The sequence below is a fragment of the Salvelinus alpinus genome, chromosome 15 (genome assembly GCF_045679555.1).
Source record: "Salvelinus alpinus chromosome 15, SLU_Salpinus.1, whole genome shotgun sequence".
In the NCBI taxonomy this organism is placed as follows: Eukaryota; Metazoa; Chordata; class Actinopteri; order Salmoniformes; family Salmonidae; genus Salvelinus; species Salvelinus alpinus.
The window spans coordinates 48,146,473-48,165,019 of NC_092100.1; the positions used below are offsets into that span (position 1 = coordinate 48,146,473).

General features: G+C 42.3%; 1 protein-coding gene across 5 annotated transcripts in view; it reads right to left on the bottom strand.

The window, feature by feature from the left end:
• The window catches only part of tspan9a (tetraspanin 9a), a 290,456-nt gene that overhangs the window by 252,333 nt on the left and 19,576 nt on the right, over nt 1-18,547 (bottom strand). For 4 of the 5 annotated variants that reach the window (XM_071343860.1, XM_071343857.1, XM_071343861.1 and 1 more), the window contains exon 2: nt 7,475-7,534. The exons of the other annotated variant lie outside the window; for it this stretch is intronic. The gene's annotated coding sequence lies outside the window, so the exon portion shown is untranslated. The remainder of the gene's footprint in view (nt 1-7,474; nt 7,535-18,547) is intronic. 5 annotated transcript variants of the gene reach the window in all.

The following is an 18,547-nucleotide window of genomic DNA, read 5'->3' on the forward strand; positions in this document are numbered from 1 at the left end:
AATGACCCATTTGAGCATTACATGTTGGTCAAGAGCCAACATCATTCCTGAACCTGTTGACCCTCACACTGCGCTCTGTTCTGTTCTATCCCAGCCACCACATCACACAGAAAGGCCTTGTGTTGCAGCACATGCCGTGAAGCAAGGTCTTGATGTTATAACACAAAACACATAACTGAGCCTGTGAAATAGGACACCCTACTCAGTTTGACTTTAATGTGCACTGTGCCCATGCTGCTGCAGCCACACAACTATGTCTTCCTACACCCTCCCTTCACCTGCACCTGTGCTCTTATTCTCGCTAGCTCTCTCAGCATTTACGACAGAATATGTATCGCAGAATGTGTAGCTGCTGTAACATGTGCAGTGCAAAGGGTTGTGTCAGGACAGAGACGGCATTGGGCATACAAGGACTTGAGAGACAAGTGGGTGTCTAGCGTGACAATAACAATTCAACAACGGGATGTGCTGTGTGAAAATAACAGTTAGACTAAGATCATAACCTTGAAAATGAAACACACCGAGAATCTCAGTGTCAATAAACACTTATCACAGTGGGAGGCCATTCCTTCTCTTGCTAGAACAAAAGTGGTACCTGCTACATGTTGACCCTGTAGCGACCAACCTACCGATTCTACTTGTACAATCCCAATGCTCCTCAGTGGCCACTGGCCAACAACTTGACTTTGAGCCAATCAGAGAGCACAAACTCCCACATGGGGGAGCCAACAAAAAAAGGCAATTTTCTCCGTACATCCATGGATGAGCCAGTCACACTTCATATGTAATGTAGACTATGGGATGGTAGCTAGCTAGGTGCACAGACGCAATGCACACAACACTAAATGCTTCCTCCAAGCTAGCTAACCACTGTAGCTAGTATTGACATTATACTTAAATCACAACGGATTAGCTAGTTTCCATGAAACCGCTGCCTTAGTTAGCTGCCGAGTGCAGTGTCCTTAGCTAGCTAGCTATGTTTTGCTAGCTAGCGAATATGCTAATGTTAGCTAGCTAAACATTTGGCTATGGGCTGGCACTGGCAGTATGGGATTATGGAGATTTAATTAAATTGTTTCTTCGTCATATTGTAGTTATCTACCTGTGGCCATCTGGCTAGTATCAGCAAGGGCTTTCTACAAAATAGCAACATTAGCACAGCTAGTTTGGAAGGTAGACCATAAGCAATACGCACGGATATGCATTGCCAAACAACACTACTGTCCCCTTCTGGTTTGGAGTATTTTAACAAGGCGTTTAATGTGTGAACACAAAAGAGATTGACTGCCGACACTGCGTTCAGAGGTGCTAAGTACTGTCGGCAGGCTAACGTTTATCAATCCTGTGTCTGAGCTTTTAGAAAGTGTTTATCCAACAAAAGTCAGACTTCAGGCTATTCCCAACACACAAAACATCACATGCATATTATGCACCCACACACATACCACAGAAACACCCACACATATGAACAAGTCACAGTTGGTTACCTCTTGACAGCAATTGCTGACACCGCAACCATAGTGCTACATGCATCTATGACAGCGATATGCTATAGTAGCTACAGTGAATTTCACGTGCTTGTTAATCAAATAATTTTAATACAGGCTCATGAGGAGGAGAGGATATGCAAAGTAGCAGAGCAGAATATAATTGAAAGATGTTAGATAAGTCCATTAACTTTCTTCCTCAAACACCTCAAGAGTGGAAGGAGTGGGGGTGGGCAGAGCAGGATTTAAAAAAAGCTGAATTTAAAAAGTATGAAAAAAGGGGCTCAGTCAAAAGGCAGCAAGCACAGCTCTACCTCCTTGTGGGGATTTATGGTGACAACTCTGGGCTTTTATTTGCTTTTGCCTCCCCAATTTCCTCCCAGGTAATGGCTATTTCCCTGGGTGACCCCCTTTTCACTGGGCTAACGAAAGTAGCAGATGTTGCTACGCTACTGAGTTCCCAATAGGGAACACTGCAGAATGGAAACTACCTGCCAGAGGTCACTACTATACTGGGCACTGGGCAGTACACATACACTCTCAGACCAGCCAGCCTGGCCGGCATACCAAGCATGGGTTCACAGCTCAGTTAATGAAAACACTGTGCTTCTCTGGGCCAAAGTTTGTGCGAGCTGGAGGGACTTATTGTTGGTAATTGCTGACGGGACACTTCGCTCTTGGTCAGCAAGACGCAGATGTAATTAGTCTTCTGCTCTGCACCCTGGTTTCGCAGTTTGTCCTAGCACCTGGTGTACCTAGTTTTAATTGCTCCTGAACCTCAAGTTCTCTCTTATTAATGTCAAAGAGGCTAATTCCGGTTTAGATCTGACATGAATTAAGACTGGAGAGGAAGCCTTGATGCTTGAGACTTCAAAGATTCCCCAAATGTAACTTATTACATGTAACCTTTATGAACGTCCTATTATGGGGGCTTAGCTACTTGAATGCATTGAGTACATTCCATAAATTGCTTCTGCTGCCATTTGGTGCATTTAGTACCCCGCCGGGGCTTCCTAGTGTGGTTCCATGTGTGCCTACTGTCCTCTTGGGGCAGTATTAATTACTACACCACTGAGACAGGGCCGGGGCTGGAACAGAACAGAACACTTTCCTGGTGCACATAGTTGCCTGGGGTTAGGCCTTGGCCCTGTGATGCTGGGCAAATTGGGAAAACTCACAGACGACTATAGGAGTAGGGGGGTCTTTCCTGTTGCCACTGAACCCAGGGCCTTGGAGACAGACTGAAAAGAAGCAGGCCCTGTACCAGCAGCAAGCCACCCTCTCTGGGTAGCCTCTAATTTAGCCCCGGGAGTGTACTTCCTGGTAGGCCCATTAAGAGCCTTTGTGTGTAAACTACCCAAAATACCCAAAAGGGTTTTCCCTCCTAATAAAGAGGGTATAAAATGTCCTAAAGCAGTAGGGGAATCAAATCAGGAAGGTATTTTCCACCACATAATGACATAATGAATCATGAAACACAGGAGGATCCCTAAAACTAACCAGATTAAAAAACAATAAATCTGATCCCATTGGGCACAGACGTCAGTTCAACGTGTAGTTGTTTAAATGACGTGAATTTAACGTGAAATCAACCCAAAAATTAACCATGTCATTGGATTTAGGTTAAAAGTTAGGTCAAATTAAAAAAATTAAAATTCCCTTACATTGATTTTCCAATGTTGATTCAATGTCATCACATTTTTTATTTGGGGGGGGGGTTGAAATGATGTGAAAAAAAAGTTGATTAAACCTGTTTTCGCCAAGTGGTATTTCATGATTTCCGTATTTGGGGAAGCCCAGTGGTATTTTGCTCATGGAGGATGTTGAAAACAAAGTCATGAAACTATGTTTGGTAGATAATTTGATTCATATCTTCATTATTTTTCAAAGAAGGGGAAAGATAACTCGTGAGCTGTACAACTGAAATGCGTCTTCTGAATTTAACCCAACCCCTCAATCAGAGAGGTGCTGCCATAATTGACCTCCACGTCTTCAGCGCCCAGGAACAGTTCCTTGCTCAGGGGCAGAAAGACCGATTTTTACCTTGTCAGCTCAGGGATTCGATCCAGCAACCTTTCGGTTACTGGCCCAACTCTCTAACCACTAGGTTATCTGCCGCCATGACCTAGATACTGAAATCCCTTGAAAAACTTAAACAACTAACAAATTCTTCAAAATTCTTTAAGTTTGATGGGGTACACACTAACAAATGCTTCACAATTATTAGGGTACACATAAATAGGCTATCACAAGACTGGAAGAAAGTACGTCATTTAACCCGTTACACTTGTGGCAATTGGCCTATATGGACAGGGCTTGTTACGTTCCCCAGGTTCTGTGTTGTTGTGGGTTTGTATGTGTGTGTATTTCAGTAAATGGCTTCCTGGAATCCTAAAGCAGCTGATTGGTCGGCCCCATCGTTGATTGGAGCTCTGACCCCTCCCTCTCATCAGGGGAAACCGCTGGCTCTTCAATTACCAACTCCTACTCCAGCTTGATAAAAGCCAGTGTTCCTTTTTCAGAAGGGAGCTTCTTTTTTTATGTCCTGTGTTGATTGTTGTGGCGGTCACTAAAAGTTTTGTGGATATTATTTCGTAGCTGCTCCTTTGGAGGTATGTGTTTGCCAATAGGACTTCGTTTTTGGTTATTGAAATTGTTCACTAAGTATTAGTTATTATTCTGTTTCATTTGTTCCCAGGGGGGGAAGGGGAACGCACCTTGGGAGTGTTTAGGCAAGAGGCCTGCGGGCATACATAACCTGTAGTATTTAGTCTGTCTATGCACACTAGGTAAGACCTGGGTGGACCACCCCCTGTACTTTGGTTAGCACGCCAGGTGGTACTAAAGGTCAGGTTAGAAGTGGGAAGGCAGGTAAGGTAGGAGAGGGGACTCTTAACTTTTACTTTCTTTGCTTTGGTTCCGTCCAGAGCCTTTTTCCAACTAACCCAACTTACTGTGTTTAGGAGTAATACATTCCCTGTGAACGGTATTTTTCTCTGCCTGTCGTCCTTCCCCGCACCTACGATCACATACTTTTTTTCACTCCACAGGGAGTTGAGATGTAGCAGGGTGTTGTGTTCCCTCCAAGAGGTGTATGTAACAGGGCTAAATTGAAATGTTTCTTTCAGAAAAAATAAAAGCATAGCCGTGGTAGCAATTGAAAGGGAACAGTTTGGAGATTATGGGAAAATGATCAGACCACAGGTGAGGACACAACAGTTCACCTGACACAAGACTGAATCTGAACTTTACACTTGATTTTATGTGCATTTTACATTCTGTACTTTTTGCTGCATTTGTTGATGACAACATTTGAAAATACTCCAGATGCATTCAGTAACATAAGAATATTCCTGGAAAATGTGGGGTAGGTGCAACAAAGATGGCATACCTCTGCAAAGCGTGCACAGCTCCTAAGTAATTTCAATGCATCAAAGAGTCTTCAACTAAGTTTAAAATTGTTTATCTCTCCTAGCTGTGCCATTGAGGAAATAGAGTAAGCACACTTGTAGTTATTTTGGTTGGATCACAACCCTGCATCCCCGCCATCACACAATTACACTTTACACAATCCAAAAACGGTCCATGATAAATCGCAATCTGGTTCAGGTTGGCATCAGAAACAGGTCATAATTGTGGTGTGTGTAGAAAGTAGCAACAGCCATTACATTTTTAAAATATATTTTAAAACGATTCTAATAAATGCAATAGTTGGACAATGGTTGAATATACTCAACAGTTTAAATCCATCAGATATTGACTGACAAATAATGGAGTTCAGGGATTTTGGTGTGAATTCTGGTATTAAATTAATTTTTCTTAGAATGCAAATATATATATATATACTTTTCCCTAATGGAATCAGGAATGTGTTTAAGCTGAAAAAAATGAAAAAAAGCTGTGTAATTTAAAAAAATACTGTAGAATGGGTATATTTGACTGAATTAACATGGCTGCAACCACCAATAACTTGCTGTCTCAGCCTACCTGCACTCACCTGCTCTGTCTCAGCCTACCTGCACTCACCTGCTCTGTCTCGGCCTACCTGCACTCACCTGCTCTCTCAGCCTACCTGCACTCACCTGCTCTGTCTCGGCCTACCTGCACTCACCTGCTCTGTCTCAGCCTACCTGCACTCACCTGCTCTGTCTCAGCCTACCTGCACTCACCTGCTCTCTCAGCCTACCTGCACTCACCTGCTCTCTCAGCCTACCTGCACTCACCTGCTCTGTCTCGGCCTACCTGCACTCACCTGCTCTGTCTCAGCCTACCTGCACTCACCTGCTCTGTCTCAGCCTGCCTGCACTCACCTGCTCTGTCTCGGCCTGCCTGCACTCACCTGCTCTGTCTCGGCCTGCCTGCACTCACCTGCTCTGTCTCGGCCTGCCTGCACTCACCTGCTCTGTCTCGGCCTACCTGCACTCACCTGCTCTGTCTCAAGCCTGCCTGCACTCACCTGCTCTGTCTCGGCCTGCCTGCACTCACCTGCTCTGTCTCAAGCCTGCCTGCACTCACCTGCTCTGTCTCAGCCTGCCTGCACTCACCTGCTCTGTCTCAGCCTGCCTGCACTCACCTGCTCTGTCTAGACTACCTCAGTAATTACTGTTGTCACATTCTGTTGTATAATTCAACAAGTGTCAATAGCAGGATACCCTCAGATTAAAAATCAACATGCGTGGCTCTCGATTACACCTAGCTACACATACTTTACAGTGTTTGCAATATCTATTTTTTTTATGAAGCCCTTTTTACATCAGAAGATGTCACAAAGTGCTAAACAGAAACTCATCCTAAAACCACAAACAGCAAACAATGCAGATGTAGAAGCACGGCTAGGACAAACTCTCTAGAAAGGCAGGAACCTAGGAAGAAACCTATAGAGGACCCAGACTCTGAGGGGTGGCTAGTTCTCTTCTGGCTGTGCTGGGTAGAGATTATAAGAGTACATGGCCATTAAGGCCAGACATATCACTATAATCCAAGTGTTCATTTTCCAAAGTTGTTTTCATTTCAGGTCATCTAATTTGTAAACATTTCAACTGTATTAAATGATTACTTCACAAAACATGAACACCCATCAAAATAAAGTAATTTTCTTATCTTGTGAGAAGTGTCGAGACGATGTGTTAAATGTGTTCTTATAGAGTTAAGTGTTCTTATAGATTCAACAGAAAGACGACGTATTCCACTGAGCCCATTTCAACCATTACCGGGGTGTGTTTGACAGGTCCTTACAAACATTTCTGTGGTCGTAACGTTAATGGGAGAAAACAACAGGCACAAGCAAGAGCATGAACGAGTTGCAGGAGTAAAATGAAGGCAATCAATCCAGCATGATTTAAGAGACAAGTGGATTTTGGGCCCTTCAAACACAGGAAATAGATGGCTGAAAACGACAGATCCTCAGGTGGGCGGAGCACGTGTGTTGCTATAGAAAGGAGCCATAACTGCATTCGGGTGCGTGTGCCGCAGTGAATTTTCTTCACAATAGACAAACAGGCTCATTCTGTTCAGAACAACCCAGGGTATGGAACCATGTCATCTTGTAACTGTACATCAAACAGTGATCATAAACGTTGACACTGGATAGGGCATCTGTTTTATGCTATGCACTTGGACTCGCAGGTGTTCGGCTTGCTTGTATGACATCAAAGAGGTATTTATAATAATCCTCAACGTCTCATCTTTCTAAGTCCTCTTAACCTACAGCATTTCCCTCACTCAGACAACAAAAAATGTGCAAAAGTTATCAAATTAGCGGGAGGCACCTTCTTTTTGCTCGAGGTGCCCAAGTTCAGAACGGCTGTCAGTCAAAACCCATACATCGCTGTGACGCGCAGAGGCAGAGGTCTGACGTCATGTATAGCATGTTACTGTACAGCCACTGCGTTCCAATTAAAGGCACTTATCAGTGCACAAATCTGCATTTTTCAACCCGTATATATTGGTATGAGTGTAAAGGGATACAAGGCGATGTCATGTCTTACCGGCTTAGAGGCGGTGGAGGCGAACAGAAGCAGTGGGACCCCTGGTTGTAATGGGACGGCCTGTCAAAAAAAAATAGAAAAAACAGGGGCTGAACTACAAGCTGACGCTTTTGATGAAATACAACATGGATATGGACATTTTACAGAACAAACCATATACAGAGACAGCTACTGTAAAGAACAGGCACACAGCGGTGAAGGGTTCTTTGTGGGTAGTTGTTTTGTAGAAGCCAGAATGGAGTCTAATGTGAAGGTAGGCTGTGTATTTTGTGAATGAGAGAGATTGCAGCAGAGTGGGGAATGTCATTCAGGGGCCATGAAAGGACTGGGGAGAGCCCAGTAAACAACAGTAATACGCCTGAAACACACACAACTCAACGTAAACATCAACTGCTCCTCTGCCTGAGTGTGTGTGTGTGTGTGTGTGTGTGTACATTCATCTTTAACAAAACACCTCTAAATGCAGATGGTAATTGTTACCATGTTATTGAACCACAAACACATGGACATAATGCAGGGGGAAGCAGTGCAAGAAGCAATGCATGTGTGATGGCCATCGTATCTCTTTTAGGAGTGAATTTAGTCCTTGAAGATAAGAGTCAGAACAGACACTACATTTACTGTGCATGTCATAGTAGTTAGCACAGCCAACCGCAGTCTATTTTGGTTCTTTGGACATACAGGAGGTTTCCCATGATCAAACGGACCAAATGTCTTATGGGTGTATTTCAACACTCAAGATGCTATTCTAGACTTGATAAGTAATCTATCGAGCAGAGATGTTGCGATAGCACGACTACATACTTATGTGCCAAATATGTCAGACCTGAGGTTAGAATGAGTCAGTGAGTGTCTAAGTGGGAAGAGTGCAGGTTGACATTGAGCGGCCCGAGAACCTCCAGTCCAATCCGTGAGCTCATGCATTTGGCCCTGCAGTTCAGAGTCTGAGCGGCATCTTTCTCCATTCTGCTGCTCAGCCTCTCTCTCACTCTCGCTCTCTCTCTTTCTTGTGGGCTTTTTCTCTAAAAGCTGTTACGTATTCCCATGCCTGCTGCTGCCCCCCCCCCAACCGCAGCTCATGCTGCACTCATTCAATTACAAAGCAGACTACAGTCAGGTCCTGGGTGCTCTGCTTCCAGCCCCAGTCCTCCAGTCCCACTCAGTTCCCATTGGCGAGTGGAGGGCGCAGGAGAGGAAGGAGGGAATAAAGAGAAACGATAACTGAGGACGTGGCATTTTTAATAGAGCAATTTTTCTTATTTTTTTCTATTTAAAACCGAACGTAAAGTCAACATGTCATTAGTTTTCGTTTTTGTTGTGGCTCCCAAACCATAAGCCTGTGGAACATAAGTTAAAGATGGCAATGAACTGGCAACTGGTATATTTCTTTCTTCCTTAAAATTAATCTCCCCCTGATCCAAGTGTTTCCTTCATTCCGGGAAACCAGACTTCACACTCCAATGCTTTTGTTTTCCTTTTCTCCTGTGAAACCTTAAAGGGACAGTGCACGTTTTGGAAGTTTTAGCTCATTGACGACCTCCCCAGACTTGTTTCCTCCAAACCGTTTTTAAACGGGTTAGCTGGTTCTTTAGCAATGTCCAGAATCTCCTGGCTAGTATTTTCATCATCCTTGGAAAATGGTACAAAAGCTTAACTTAAAAACTGTCCATTGAAGGCGCCAATGTACAAGCACTGGGATATAGACAGAAACTCACATCTTTGAGAGATAATACCATCTTTGATGTTCGATCTCGAGGATTATCAAAGGAGAAGAGATCTTACACGACACTCAAAGAATATCAGGTGTCCCGACAAAGAAAAGGAACAAATCCCCTCAAGGCATTTTCTTTCCATTTTCTGACCTTTGCACCGTTTCGTAAAGTATTCAACAGATGACAACGCTTAAACACTGCACACTTGGATGTATTAATAACGACTCTGAAAGAGTTTTACACTACATCTGATTTCATTTAGCAGACTGAGCTAGTCTTTGCCAAAACCTGTTATAATTACTCCATCTGTACATTCATACAGCCTACACACTAAGGCTGAACACCAGTGGTGGCCTAGTAAAAGGAAACAAATGTGCTTCATATTTTACATAAAATATTCAGGGGTTTAAGATTAAACAATCAGGAAGGGAGACTAATGAAGTTGCAATGATTCTATACAGTAAATCCAATGACAGCCATCCCCTCAGTGGCACAGCAATCAGGCCTACATTTGTTTGACCTCAATCAGACCCACAGTGAGAGGGAGTGGGGCCTCCCATCCTTTCTCTCCTCACTAGAGAGGCCTGCGAGCGGGCCTTAGCGATGGGGATCTTTTTGTCAGAGAGTAAGGGCCCTTCCTGTGGTGTTTGGTGCAGTGCGGTCCATGGAGGGAGATGCCTCAAGTTGTTAACGCTGTAATTATATTCAGAGAACGCTGGAGCCGGGTCAGTCATGCAGTGTGGCTGGCCATTCACCCATCTAAGGAGACAGCCTTCATGGGCTCCATGTTCCAACAGGAAAACAGAATTTAAAAAGATAAACGTTATATACACTGAACAAAAATATAAACGCAACATGCAACAATTTCTCAGATTTTACTGAGTTACAGTTCATATGAGGAAATCAGTACATTTAAATAAATTCATTAGGCTCTAATCTATGGATTTTACATGACTGGGAATAGAGATATGCATCTGTTGGTCACAGATACCTTAAAGAAAGGTAGGGGCGTGGATCAGAAAACCAGTCAGTGCCATATGCCTCATGCGGCGCGACACATCTCCTTCACATAGTTGATCAGGCTGTTGATTGTGGCCTGTGGAATGTTGTCCCACTCGATCCAGAGCATCCCGAACAAGCGTCCCAAAGCCGATATAGTTGGGGTTTTTAACAAGCACTTCATATCTGCTGGTTCAGTTTTTGATAATGCTGGGGCCCAGGCCTCTAATGTAAGCTCTGTTACAGTCAACTATAATATAGGCCCTCATGTGAACCATTTGAACTTTGAGCCTGTTTTTTATGCTGAGGTCTATAAAGCACTAAAGAAATTGCAGTCATCATTCACTGTATTATACACTAGAAAAGTAACATAAAAGTGGATTTGGAGACTTACAGATGGCAATCACTTTAAAACAGAGAGGTCCACTCAGAGCCTATGGCAACGGACACTTTTGGACAATCCCCAAGGCATATCTTGCAATGATGAAATCACTACAAGGCCTTTATACATTGCTGTGATCGTGTCAGAGGCGGAACACATACCTACGTGTGTTTAATGGAGAATAATCCATTCAAATGACCCATCAAAGAATAAATCAAAGCCTTTTCATCTATTACGCTACTAGCTAAAACACTTTGCATACAATGTCTCTGTCTTCGTATAGCCCAGTCCAGTCATCCCATGGGTCTGCCTATAACTTAACAGAGAGCTACAGACAGGGGCCACCTAGGCAGCACAGACAGTGTGGACAGGATGGGGGCAGCGAGGGGTGCATAGTAGGAGACTAAACAGGCTGAGACAACAGGCTGAAAGGTCCAGAGGGCTGTCTCTGACTGGTGGGGTATGGCTAGTTCAGGATAGTCATGGTGACCAGGAAACAAAGCAGCTGCTGAACAGACATGTCTGTCACTGTGGAAGCTCACTCTGCATTCCACTGGCTGGTCGGTCACATTCTCACACTTCACTTCCACTAGGGCTTCCACTAGATGCAGTCAGTCTGAACTTTTCACTCAACTGCGTGCACACTGCGTAATTAGGCCATCTGTGCATTAACGGTGCAGAATATTTCAGATAGGATTGGGCCATTTATCACGAAATGGGACACAAGTTAAATAATCTGGAAGAAAGTTTTCCTCTCTGACAAAATTTTAACAAGCCTATGATCTCATCTATCACATTACAAAACATAAAAACATAAATTACCAAAATAACTCTAATGGAAAAAAGTTTCCATGCAAGTGAAACGAGATACATAAAAATAAACCATTCAAATTAAACAGATACTTTCCAAGGAATAACATCAATAAACAGTTGTAGTAACACACTTTTGCTATTATTGGTTGTACAGAATTCCTTGATCGGTGATGTGGAGTTGGGCAGAGGGCATTCGTGGCAGGTGTGCCCTCTACTCAACTTTATGGTCACATGAGGATGGAGTGCACTTGTGGCAGGTGTGCACTCAATATATTTATATGGCCAGGTATTTATACCTTATACCTTCACCCAGACAAAGTTGAGTAGTTGAGCACACCAACAACTCTCACAACAACCAGTATTCATCATTGAATGTGAGTACAAACAGCTTTTATTGCATAGAAGAGGACTAAGAGGACTTCCTCACCTCTGTTTGTTTGTGTGGGATTTTGGACGCTAATGGCCATCACATGCTAATGGCCAAGCCAAGCAGCCATTTAGTCATTTATCTGTCTTTCTTTGATACATGTAGCTGGTAACCAATACATGTTCATTGTTTATTCACCTTTTCTGCAGTTGCCTTTGTGATGAAATTATTGCCTGCTATTGCCTTGCTACCTTACAAGATTTATTGTTTGTTTGCCACGTGCTATGCTACGTACAGTTGAAGTCGGAAGTTTACATACACCTTAGCCAAATACATTTAAACTCAGTTTTTCACAATTCCAATTCCACAATTCCTGACATTTAAAAATTCCATGTCTTAGGTCAGTTAGGATCACCACTTTATTTTAAGATTGTGAAATGTCAGAATAATAGTAGAGAGAATTATTTCTTTCAGCTTTTATTTCTTTCATCACATTCCCAGTTGGTCAGAAGTTTACATACACTCAATTATTATTTGGTAGCATTGCCTTTAAATTGTTTAACTTGGGCCAAACGTTTTGGGTAGCCTTCCAGAAGCTTCCCACAATAAGTTGGGTGAATTTTGGCCCATTCCTCCTGACAGAGCTGGTGTAACGGAGTCAGGTTTGTAGGCCTCCTTGCTTCCTTGCTTAAAAAGCGTGTGCGAGCAAATTTTCTATAGTATTGAGGTCAGGGCTTTGTGATGGCCACTCCAATACCTTGACTTTGTTGTCCTTAAGCCATTTTGCCACAACTTTGGAATTATGCTTGGGGTCATTGTCCATTTGGAAGACCCAGGCCCCTGGGTGCCAGGGTAGCCTAGTGGTTAGAGCATTGGACTAGTAACCAAAAGGTTGCAAGATTGAATCCCCAAGCTGATAAGGTAGAAATATGTCGTTCTGCCCCTGAACAAGGCAATTAACTCACTGTTAGGTTGGAGTCATTAAAACTCGTTTTTCAACCACTACACAAATTTCTTGTCAACAAACTAACTAAATAGTTTGGCAAGTCGGTTAGGACATTTACTTTGTGCATGACACAAGTCATTTTTCCAACAATTGTTTACAGACAGATTATTTCACTTATAACTCACTGTATCACAATTCCAGTGGGTCAGAGGTTTACACACTAAGTTGACTGTGCCTTTAAACAGCTTGGAAAATTCTATAAAATGATGTCATGGCTTTAGAAGCTTCTGATAGTCTAATTGACATCATTTGAGTCAATTGGAGGTGTACCTGTGGATGTATTTCAAGGCCTACCTTCAAACTCAGTGCCTCTTTGCTTGACATCATGGGAAAATCAAAAGAAATCAGTCAAGACCTCAGAAAATAAATTGTAGACCTCCACAAGTCTGGTTCATCCTTCGGAGCAGTTTCCAAACGCCTGAAGGTACCACGTTCATCTGTACAAACAATGGTACGCAAGTATAAACACCATGGGACCCCACAGCCACCATACCGCTTAGGAAGGAGACGCGTAGGATTAAATGTCAGGAATTGTGAGAAACTTGAGTTTAAAACCTTTTGTCAATAGGGGGAGCTGTTAGCATTATTTTTTTTTTTACATTTCCAAATTAAACTGCCTCGTACTCAATTCTTGATCGTACAATATGCATATTATTGTTATTATTGGATAGAAAACAGTCTATAGTTTCTATAGGAGTTGAAATTTTGTCTCTGAGTGGTACAGAACAATTTCTACAGCACTTTTCATGACAGGGTTCAGATTTCAGAAATTTTTACCTCTGATCTGGGGTCTGTTTATAAGGCCACAGTGAATGCTATGAAGAAACCGACACTACCTACGTCTTCCTCTGGGTGTCTGTACGTCATCACGTTTTCAATGAAGTCTATGGGACGTTCACAGCCATTATAAATGACAAAAATGTACAGAGACCCCTCTTTCTCAACGTGCGCCTCAAGCGTGAAGGCCATCGGACCTGCCTCGTTCCAAATCGTTTTCTAACCAGCAGTATTTCTCCGGTCATGTTTTCAGTCGTTATAGTTGTTAAAAACATCATAATGTAGTGAATTTTAACCGTTTTATATCAATTTATATCCGTTTAGTGCGATTTTGAGGAATTTCTTTGTCGTGCACTCTGAAAGTTTGGACACGCTTTAGGGTGTCGGTCGTTGGTGATGGACAATTCGAAGGACAGAGGACATCTATCGACCAAAAGACGTTTATAACATAGAAAGGATACATTGCCCAAGAATATGATGGAAGATCAGCTCAAAGTAAGCAATATTTAATATGATAAACCGTGTTTCTGTCGAAATATTTTAAACGCATACATCGCCATTTTGTTTGGTATAGCTTCACTTGGCCAACCCTGTATTGAAAAGTAAGGATAATTTAAAAAATGTAAATCAGCGGTTGCATTAAGAACTAATTTGTCTTTCGATTCCTGTCAACCCTGTATTTTTTAGTCAAGTATATGATTAGCTTTTAATTAAACTAGATCACTCTGATAGATGACGTCAGACATATTGAGGCTTGATTTCCTAGTATTTTCATTGTGTAACCACGGTTTTGTATGGCTAAATATGCACCTTTTCGAACAAACTGTATATGTATGTTGTAAAATGATGTTACAGGAGTGTCATCGGAAGAATTCTGAGAAGGTTAGTGAAAAAATTAATATCTTTTGGCGGTGATTACGTTATAGCGCTCTTTGCCTGGAATCGATGCTCTGGTAACGTTTTCACATGTGGTATGCTAACTTATCGATTTATTGTGTTTTCGCTGTAAAACGCTTAGAAAATCTGAAATATTGTCTGGAATCACAAGATCTGGGTCTTTCCATTGCTATGCTTTGTCTATTCTTATGAAATGTTTTATGATGAGTAAATTGGTCATACACGTTGCTCTATCTAGTAATTCTAGTGGATTTGTGATGGTCGGTGCAATTGTAAACTGTGATTTCTACCTGAAATATGCACTTTTTTCTAACAAAAACTATCCTATACCATGAATATGTTATCAGACTGTCATCTGATGTTTTTTTTTATAGGTTATTGGCTATCAATATCTTAGTTGAGCCGAATTGGTGATAGCACCTGAAGGAGTAAGAAACTGATGGAGTTAGAATAGTGGTGTATTTTGCTAACGTGTTTAGCTAATAGATTTACATATTTTGTCTTCCCTGTAAAACATTTTAAAAATCTGAAATGGTGGCTTTATTCACAAGATCTGTATCTTTCATCTGGTGTCTTGGACTTGTGATTTAATGATATTTAGATGCTACTATCTACTTCTGAAGCTATGCTATCTATGCTAATCAGTGTGTGGGGGGTGGGGGGTGCTCCCGGATCCGGGTTTCTGAGGCAGTAAAAGTTAAATGTATTTGGCTAAGGTGTATGTAAACTTCCGACTTCAACTGTATGTTTGGTTCAGATCTGGGAAGACCAGACGGTACTCAGTGGGTGCGAGGGCTGGTTACAGTAAATGTAAAGAGAAGGTGCTCATGGGTTTTTGATGTGCTCCTATAAACTTCACATGTTAGAGCTCATGGGGCTTTTTACATGTAAATGCCTGTATGATGCACCTGCTACTCTTGCCATCTTCCCTCACAGCCCTAATCAGTGTTCCTCTTGCATATTCTGAGATCTCCTATCCTCCTCTGCAGCAGAAGCAGCAATGTGCTAACAGTCCAATAGTCTTGTCCCAGTCCTGAGAGTGAATGATGGGACCCTGTCCTGACAGGCACAGATTTTCCCAGTTACACACTTACGCACATACACACACTGACATAATCTCTCCCCACAGCCCGCAGTACCCAGTTCCAGCTGCTTTCCCTGCACACTGGCAACTAACAGGCAGAGCTGAATGCCAAAGCTTTTCCATCGCTGCTAATAAAAATCATTTTGATTCCTGATGTTCTTGGACATGCATAAGAGAGCTTCTGAAAAGTTTTACACTGAGTAGATATGAGGAGGGAGGGAGGGGGGAAGAGGGACTTCATATGGAGTTAGTTAGGCTCCACAGAATGAAAGGCTGTTGAGTTCACAGTTTAGCTGCTGGGTCAATCACAATGGCATCAGCAAAGACAAGGTAGTGTGAGAAACACACATGCAAAGATACAACTTTGTTGAAGCGCCCAACCTATGTCTGTGATTCACATTGGTCCTATCCCCTAGGCAAGGTGCATTTAAATATAATTATATTGACACTTTTCAAAGCTGAGGAGAAGTGAGGATGTTGGACGTTGCCAATAGGCATAGTCAATTAAATACCTCTTTACGTTGACAGATCTCAGAACCAAGGAACTCATGTCTGTTCATTCTCTTGTTTCTGGATATTATACTTCCTCATTTCTGATTTCTTTCTCTTTTTATTACACTTTTTTCTCTCCAATTTTCGTGATATACAAACTGGGAGCTACAGTCTTGTCCCATCGCTGCAACTCCCCTACGGACTCAGCAGAGGCGAAGGTCGAGAGCCATGCGTCCTCTGAAACACGACCCTGCCAAGCCGCAATGCTTCTTTATACACTGCTCGCTTAACCCGGAAGCCAGCCACACCAATGTGTCGGAGGAAACACCGACCGTGTCAGCGTGCATGCACCCGGCCTGCCACAGGAGTTGCTAGAGCGCAATGGGACAAGGCTCATTGCCTTGCTCATAGAAACTTGCCTTGCTCATAGAAACTTCATTACCTTTGGATCCTATATTGGCTCCCATAGTGCAATAACAGTACATCAATCATGAGATTATTCATATCTTCAGTTCATCATCAGAAAGTCGTGTCATTGTTATTGATTTGATATAAATAATTTATTGCAAAATCACTTGACATTCCACATCTGAAACTGACCTGATAAAGAACAAAATGATGATACGTCATCTTTGAGGTTATATCACTTGGAACACTCATTTTGGATCAACATCAGTTCTGAAAATTGCTTTCGGGCAATTCCACAGTAAAAGAATGAGAATGAGATTTTTCACTTTTTAAAATGTATGCCAAACAAAAAACAATGGTATTCTGTTATATATATTCTTCTCACACACTGAAGATAAACTGTCCCCACATTAATTGCTTCTCAGTTATTCAAGTTATTAATATCCCCCTACAAATAACAGAGACTTCTTGAAGAAGAGCCAGTGCCCATAATTGGCATGGTGGTCTCAGTGAGGCTAAAGGGCACTTTAAAATAAAATGTGTACTTTTATGTGTACCAATATAGCCACAAAAAAATGACAATGTGCATACCCTAATTAGCATCCAGAAGCCCAATTACTGTATATGTGTGTCTAGCAGTGAGACCTAATCTCCTAATCAGCAGCTAACCATTCGAATGCAGTAACACTATGGCCATTACTGGGTTGTACATGTTATTTAGCTAGCAAACTAAAATTGTGATAGCATGTTGTACCACTTGGTCTTGCCTCATGCCATGTGCCTGTGTAGTGTCCAATGAGTTGACTGAGCCTGTCTGTGAGAGTTCCCACATGTCTGTTGGAAAAGCCAGCACAGTCAGACCCAGTCCCACTGCTGCACTGAGGATAGGCTATAGCATGCCCTGTGTCCATGTCTGTCCTGTGGTCACATCTGCACATGGTACATCATTCTCAACCACAGTCTCTAAAAGGAGAACAATGTTCATGGAAACGCCTCTGCGAAAGATCTCATGGATTCTGAATTATTCTCACAGTTTGGGGCAGAAACCACTGGCATCCTCTGGACTGTGTTTTCCAGTGGTCTCCTTCAGGGAAGGAGAGAGAGGCCAATACTTGGCAATGGTTTTAAAATGGGATCAAACCCTTCAACCCCAAACTTCATCAAGTGCCCCAGACAATGGGTGTATTCAGATACTTTCCTAGTGTCCCATTTAGGTCCAGAGTTGGCTACGCAGCATGCGTGGGGTCAACCCCATTTCCATGTTAAGTGGGGACCCCTCAAAATGTGTGAATGCATTAAACAACCGTGAAGCAGCACCGAACAGCTCCAACTGCTGCCCCCAGGTGGTGCATTCAGAGGCGGACAAAGAGAGAGGGAGGGTAGGGTCTATGGATTTCTGCGATAGTCCGAAAAGTCTTTATCAATGTAATGTTTCTCTGCGCATTGCCACAGTGTTGTTATTTTCATTTTAGCCAACCATCTGCCTGCTTGTTTGAGTGATAATAATGCAATGCGCTGGTTTGCGCAGTGACAAGGACTTATAACGCTTCAGTGGAGAAACTAATTCTGGACAACAATATGCAGAAAGCTCCAGACATTCATAGGCCACCATCTTGTCCCATTGCTTTCCATGAAAAAAATTACCTGAATAACTCCTTCTCAAAAACGCTAACAATCTGATTGCAGGATTTATATGCATTTATGTGAGAAATTCTGAACAGTCAGAAATCCATTAAATGTAGCTAGCTTGAAGGGAATATTTGACTTTGTTTAGTTGCCTATGTAAGCACAAAATAATGTTAATAAATCACTCTACCGTCTTTGCCGTCTAAGCCAGAAACTGTTTAGTGCCAAAAATAAGGGGTTAAATACATGTAAAAAATATATAATAATAATGTTTCCGGATCTTTCTTACTGTATATCTCTCAGATATAGGACAGACACTTCCGAACAAACTTCCTTTAGATTTTTTGGGCGGACTTTCTGTTGTTCCATGTAATGAATCTGTTATTCAATGCGTTTGTATGTGCTAATAGCAGTAAGGCCAAATAAACATTTTCATCAAATATTTGTTTTATATATTTTTTTGATACATCAAGGGGTCTTAAAATTCAAATAGCAAAATGATCCTTGGTA